The 6,000-nt window shown below is 41.1% G+C and overlaps 1 pseudogene; it reads right to left on the bottom strand.

Annotated features, from left to right (window-relative positions):
• Positions 1–2,747: 2,747 nt before the first annotated feature.
• LOC123425527 overlaps positions 2,748–6,000 on the bottom strand; it is a 30,961-nt pseudogene continuing 27,708 nt past the window's right edge.

The following is a 6,000-nucleotide window of genomic DNA, read 5'->3' as shown; positions in this document are numbered from 1 at the left end:
GCTACGGTGGACAACGTCCAGGATAATTAAGTAGTACTAGCTACGTCCACGCATATCTTTAGTTCTAGTTTCAGTATCATTATAATGCTTGATTATTATCTGACTAAATTCTATTCTCATAAAGCATTGCATGCGGCAGCAATCGGGGAATAATTAATCTATGTGCATACTATGTTTGCGAGACCATTCGCTTTATAATTGAACGACTGATCAAAAATCCAGGAACTCTTGAGGTACGTAAACAATATTCATAATTTTTATATCATGGTCTAATATATATACGCACGTATAAAATATTCATATTGGTCTTCTTCTTTAAAAGATGTTGGAGAAGCGGGAAGAAATCCTCCGAACTGAACACATACGAGAAATTTCAGGATTCCAAAGGAGAATTCCACTTCACCTATTAATGTATGCGTGTAATTGATCCGGAAATTGTAGGAGAAATTGTATATACCAAATTGTGTATATATATATATATATATGTATATATATATATATATATATATGTATGTATATATGTGTGTGTGTTTTTGTGTGTTATAATATGCGCATGCATATATATGGTCCCTCTCGAAATTCTTTGATATATGATTGGTCCTACGAGATATCCTATTGTATATGCTAACGTGTATGGTATGTACTAGCGTAAGATATGTTTTACATGAAAAAAAATTAAATGAAAAACAGAAAATGAAAAGCAAAAAATAAACAATAAACCCCAAAACCACAAAACGCCAAAAACCAAAATAATCAAAGCTTGTAGTCCCGATTGGTGTTACCAATCGGGACTAAAGATCCCGGCCACGACACGCACGCATCCAACCACGTGAAAAGGTATTAGTCCCGGTTCGTAGCAAACCCGGTCTAAAGGGGAGAGGGGTCTTTAGTCCCAAGGTAATAGTCCTGATTGATAAACCGTAGCTATAGATCCTTACCAACCCGGACTATAGCCTCGTTTTTCATTAATGAGAAGTTATTTCTCGGTTACAACTGGTCGAGCTGCTGCTCCTTGACCGCTGGATGCCATTGAAGCTCCACACGCTCGATAAGCATTTTGGAATGTGTGGCTGACGCATTAAGTCATACTTTGTAATACGCTTTTCGATTTGTGGATCTCAGCAGTGTATATATAGTGAAATTCGTAATCATTTCAAACCCTTTTTTGTTTTCAGAAGTTTTTAGTGGTGGTGTGTGAGCGAGTGTGCAGCTCACTAGTAGTACCGGTATAGTGGTAGCATGGTAACATATGTGATGCCACTGCTATTTTACATGATGGTGTAGGATCTAGACGTCATCGGTATTTGTTAAGAATGGCGTTATATTGGTGATGACGATTTTTCACTCTAAAAATGTAATTATTAGAACGCCGGGACTAGCGTTTTTTGCACTAATTATTGTTGATCATTGCTTTCAATGCTTGGGTGTTTTTTCTATTCTTTTTATTCCATTAAGAAATAATTTCGGTCTTATTTGACTTTGTAACTTAGTTATGGGATATTTATGTCTCTTGGTGTTAGCCGTGTGTATCTCCTTGATACTTTATTTCAAGCTAATATAATGTAGTCTACCCTTTACCGAATTTTGTTATATAAGATACCAATATAATAACATAATGTTAGTTATTTTTGCCGACCAACATAATATTTTGAATAGTTATTTCAACGCGCACGTCCAAACTAGCATTAAACAACGTCGGTAATGGGTAGTGACGGAGCGTGAACCAAATATTAGGATGGACCAAATGATTGAATATGGCATAGAAATGGCTAGGGCCATCAGAAAGCCCGGAGAATTAATAGAGCAATTAGCCGAAAAATAGACTTAGTTGGCAAATTTTCTTCTAGGAAAGGGAGGCCAAGGCTCCTAATTGTCCCCAAAACGACCCGCCACAGGTAATGGGGTCAAACTCCTGAACTCTCTTCCTTTTTGAAATGTTTCGCCGGTTAGAAATAGACCTTTTCGTAACTATTATCTCGCTTCAACAACCGAATTTTGCTGGAAACGGTGCAGTTTGTTCTTTGTTTTGTAACTCCCTCCGTCATTTTTGTTTCGCACATAAGATTTGTCTGGAACCAAACTTTGTAAGGTTTATCAACTATATAAAAATGTATATTAACATTCACAATATAAAATTGATACCATTAGATGCATCATGAATTTAATTTTCCTATTGTATAACCTTAGTATTTTAGAGTTAGTATCTTTCTTTACAAAATGTTTCGGCGGATAAAAAAAAAACCTTTTCTGTAACTATTGTCTTTTTTGCTCCTTCGTCCGGTCATTTTTGCTTTGTATATATGATTTGGCTGAAGTTAAATTTCGTAAAGTTAAACAACCATATAGAATAATTTATTATGCACAATATGAAATCAATATCATTAAATGCATCATGAATTTGATTTCATATCGTATAACTTTAGTATTATAAATGTATTATTAAAGTTTACAAAGTATAACTTCAGACAAATCTTATATCCGACGTAAAAAGTGACCGTGACAGTAGTAAATTATTGGTCTTCTTCGGTCCACGCACACATGGCCTCAACAAACCTTTACCTAGCAGTCATGACACGAGCCTGCAAAAGATAAGAGCTCACAAAATTCATGACTTCCTCGAGCCTATTCTACAAACTGAAAGCTTTTGTGGAAGGAAAAAAAACAATCTGAAAGTCTCCTCGCAAAAATGAAATAAAACGAAATGAAACTCGGTATAATGATTACAATACCTTTTTCACAGGTCGATCTTGTGAACAAACTCGATGGGTTTATTTGCCATTTCTTGAAGGACAAAGGGAGCTTACAATACCAGATGGAGTATATGACATGCGGACATATATACAGTGAAGAAAAAAGCAGGAAACAAATCACTCGCACACATGGAATGGAAGCTTAACTATAACCGATCAGGCTGGCATGCATTAACTGGCAGCGGGTCATGAAGCAAGGTCGGTTCAGACCCAGAGGGCTCCTGCCTGCCTCAAGAGCGGCACGAGCTCCTCGGCGATGTGCATTTCAATGAGTCGGTCCAGCCCACCCAACAGCCTGCCCCCGATGAACACCAACGGGAAGGCGACGTCGGTGATCAACTTGGTGTTGTCGTCCTTGGAACGGAGCGCGAAGATGAGCGCCGCCGGGTCGGCGTCGTAGCTGACCTCCAGCACCGCCGGGTTCACGCCCTGACGCAGGAGCAGGTGCTGGGCCACGAGAGCCAAGCAGCACCCCGGCCGCCCCACCACCACCACCGGTCTCTCCCGCACTGTCCTCCGCACGTCGTTGGTGCTGCTGGCCATGGTACTTAACTTAGCGTTCGAGTTTGACGAGCAGTACTGTCGACTGAGGTGAGGGGTGTGTGTACTTGTGGGGGAGAGATGTGGGTTTGGGGGTGCATAGAGCAATGCAACGTTAGGTCAGCTTCCTTGTCCTGGCGTGCCACATGTCGTATGCATGGAGCTTTACTCCTTAATTGCACGTATTAATCATAAAAAATATTGGGAATATCGGATATATAATGCTTGTACGCAAGCAAATACACACTGTCATTCATACACACTCACTACAAGTTAAATCAAAGACACATGTCAGCGTTTCCTTGCTGATAGAGACGTCTATGGCATGCACACACACATGACGTCAAATCCGTAGTTTGATACAGATATCCTGAGGGACAGGGCAGGAGTACCACATGCCCACTCACGTGATTCTGATTCTTCTTAGTTTTAACCATTTGTGGCTCATAGTCATGCATCTTAAAAATTGATATATATTTTGGGAAATTACTAGACCATTGTCTTTCCAATACAAAAGAAAGAAACATCTGTCAAAGAAACAAGATACAAATGCGAAACATCCAATCTTCGGAACCAGCCATAATTTTTTTGATCACCAAGTGAGTGAACGTGTCATATCGTTTCTTAAAAGAAAAGAAACACCCATGCGATCCAGTACTAGCATAAGGCCAGCAGACTGTTTCCGTCACGTATATCACGTACTACAAGTTAACTAGCGGACGACACTGCCATCATGATCACTTGAAAACCAGGATGCTGTCGCCGTTTACATCGTGTGCTCCTATTGCTCTAACTAATGGGCGCCAGCTATACAAAGAAACGGGTTCTTAGCCTTCTGGCTCTAACTATTAATTTTCTTGACAAATCATCTTACTTTCAGTTTACTTGGAGTGTTGATCCAAAGGTACCGAACAATCTACCACACTTTTGTGCTGCCAAAGGGCATTTAGCAAGATTATTGCTCATCGTAATGTTAACATAATGTTCTGTGGTAATTTGTTCTTACTTTCTTATTTTAGAAGCAGAGCAGTTGGTTACGATGTTGGTTTATCTGCAATCCATCATATTCCTATGCATGCAAATAAAATACCTTTCTTGGTGCAAACTCATGCTAACAACCCCGAGTACATGATAATTTCTCCGTTGGTGTGTGGAGAATCATAGGACTTGCATATTAGTTACCAAAGAAGGATAAAGTGGGAGATTGACGTGTTGTTTGTCACACCACGGACGAAAGACGAAAAATACACGTGGGTTATGTTTTCACGTTAAGAGCCGACATGAGTTACCCAAGACGGATAAAACGGGAAATTGATGTCGATGTTCCGCCTGACATCATCGAAACCTACATGTATGCTTTGTCTTCATGTCGAGAGGCATATCAGTTGCATATTGATATCAGAGGATGACGATAAAGAGGGAGACCGGCATTGATGCTTGTTGCGAAACGGTTGAAACCACAAGATGGTCAAGTTATTATACTAATAGGCAATATTGGTTACCAAAGAGGGATACAACGAGAGACTGATGTCGGTATTTTTCGTGACGCAGTTGAAACCCACATGTGGGTTACGTTTTCATGCTGGGAGCCAATATTGGATATTGAAAGGGGATAACGCCGTAGACCGACGTTGATGTTTGTCATGACGCAGTAGAAAGCCGCATATGGGTCCCTTTTTCGTGCCTAGAGCCTTGTGAGTTGCATGTTGGTTGCAAGAAATGGATAAAGCATGGAATCATATTGATGTTTGTCGTGACTCGATTGAAAACCACATGTCCGTTGTGTTTACATGCTAAAACCCAATATTGGTTACCAAAGAGGGCTATTTCAGGAGACTGACGTTGATGTTTGTCGCGACGTGGTCAAAAACCGCATGTGTGTTACGTCTGTGCATTGGGAGTGAATATTTATTACTTGAGAGGGATAATGTGGGAGACCAACGTGGATTTTTGTCGCGACGTGGTTGAAATTTACATGTGGTTCGCTATTTTCGCGCCTAGAGCTATGGGAGTTGCATGTTGGTTACTAGAGACGAGTAAAACAAGGGTTGACAGTGATTTTTGTCGTTATCCGGTCGCAACCTGCATGTGGATTTTCACACTGAAAGCCAATATTGGTTAACAGAGGAGGCTAAATAGGGAGATAGGTATGGATGTTTCTCGTGACACGGTCAAAAACATCATGTGGGTTAAGTTTCTGCGCTGGGAGCCACCATTGGTTAAACAAGAGGGAGAATATTAGAGACCAATGTCGATGTTTGTCATACCGCGGTAGGAAGCCGTGCGTGGCCCACTTTTCGCACCTAGAGCATGTGAGTTGCATGGTGATTGCCATAAATGGATAAAACCGGGGTTGACATTGATGTTTGTTGTGGCCCGATCAAATTAGGAGATGTTTTTAGACTGAGAGTCGTATTAATTAGGAGGTGTCCATGATTGTTACAACACGGTAACAAGTCGGATGTTAGGAAGAGGAGACACGGCTTCCCGCGGCACTGTTGACACAGGAGAGGAAGGGAAGAGGTTGACTATATGTGTGCAGGGTGGGGGCTGGTTGTTGGAGTTGTAGAAGAACGAGGCCTAGAGGGTAGGGTGTCACAGTGACAACATGACAGAGGTGGCGGCGAGGATAGGACATGGCAACAAGTTGCACACAGAAAGCGCTCCCAGGGATGAGTGCGGACTTCAGGCGGCACAAGATGGGGCATGT

The sequence above is a fragment of the Hordeum vulgare genome, chromosome 2H, assembly GCF_904849725.1.
Source record: "Hordeum vulgare subsp. vulgare chromosome 2H, MorexV3_pseudomolecules_assembly, whole genome shotgun sequence".
Taxonomy (NCBI): Eukaryota; Viridiplantae; Streptophyta; class Magnoliopsida; order Poales; family Poaceae; genus Hordeum; species Hordeum vulgare.
The sequence above is the reverse complement of the archived record's forward strand: the minus strand, read 5'-3'. Positions and strand labels throughout refer to the sequence as shown.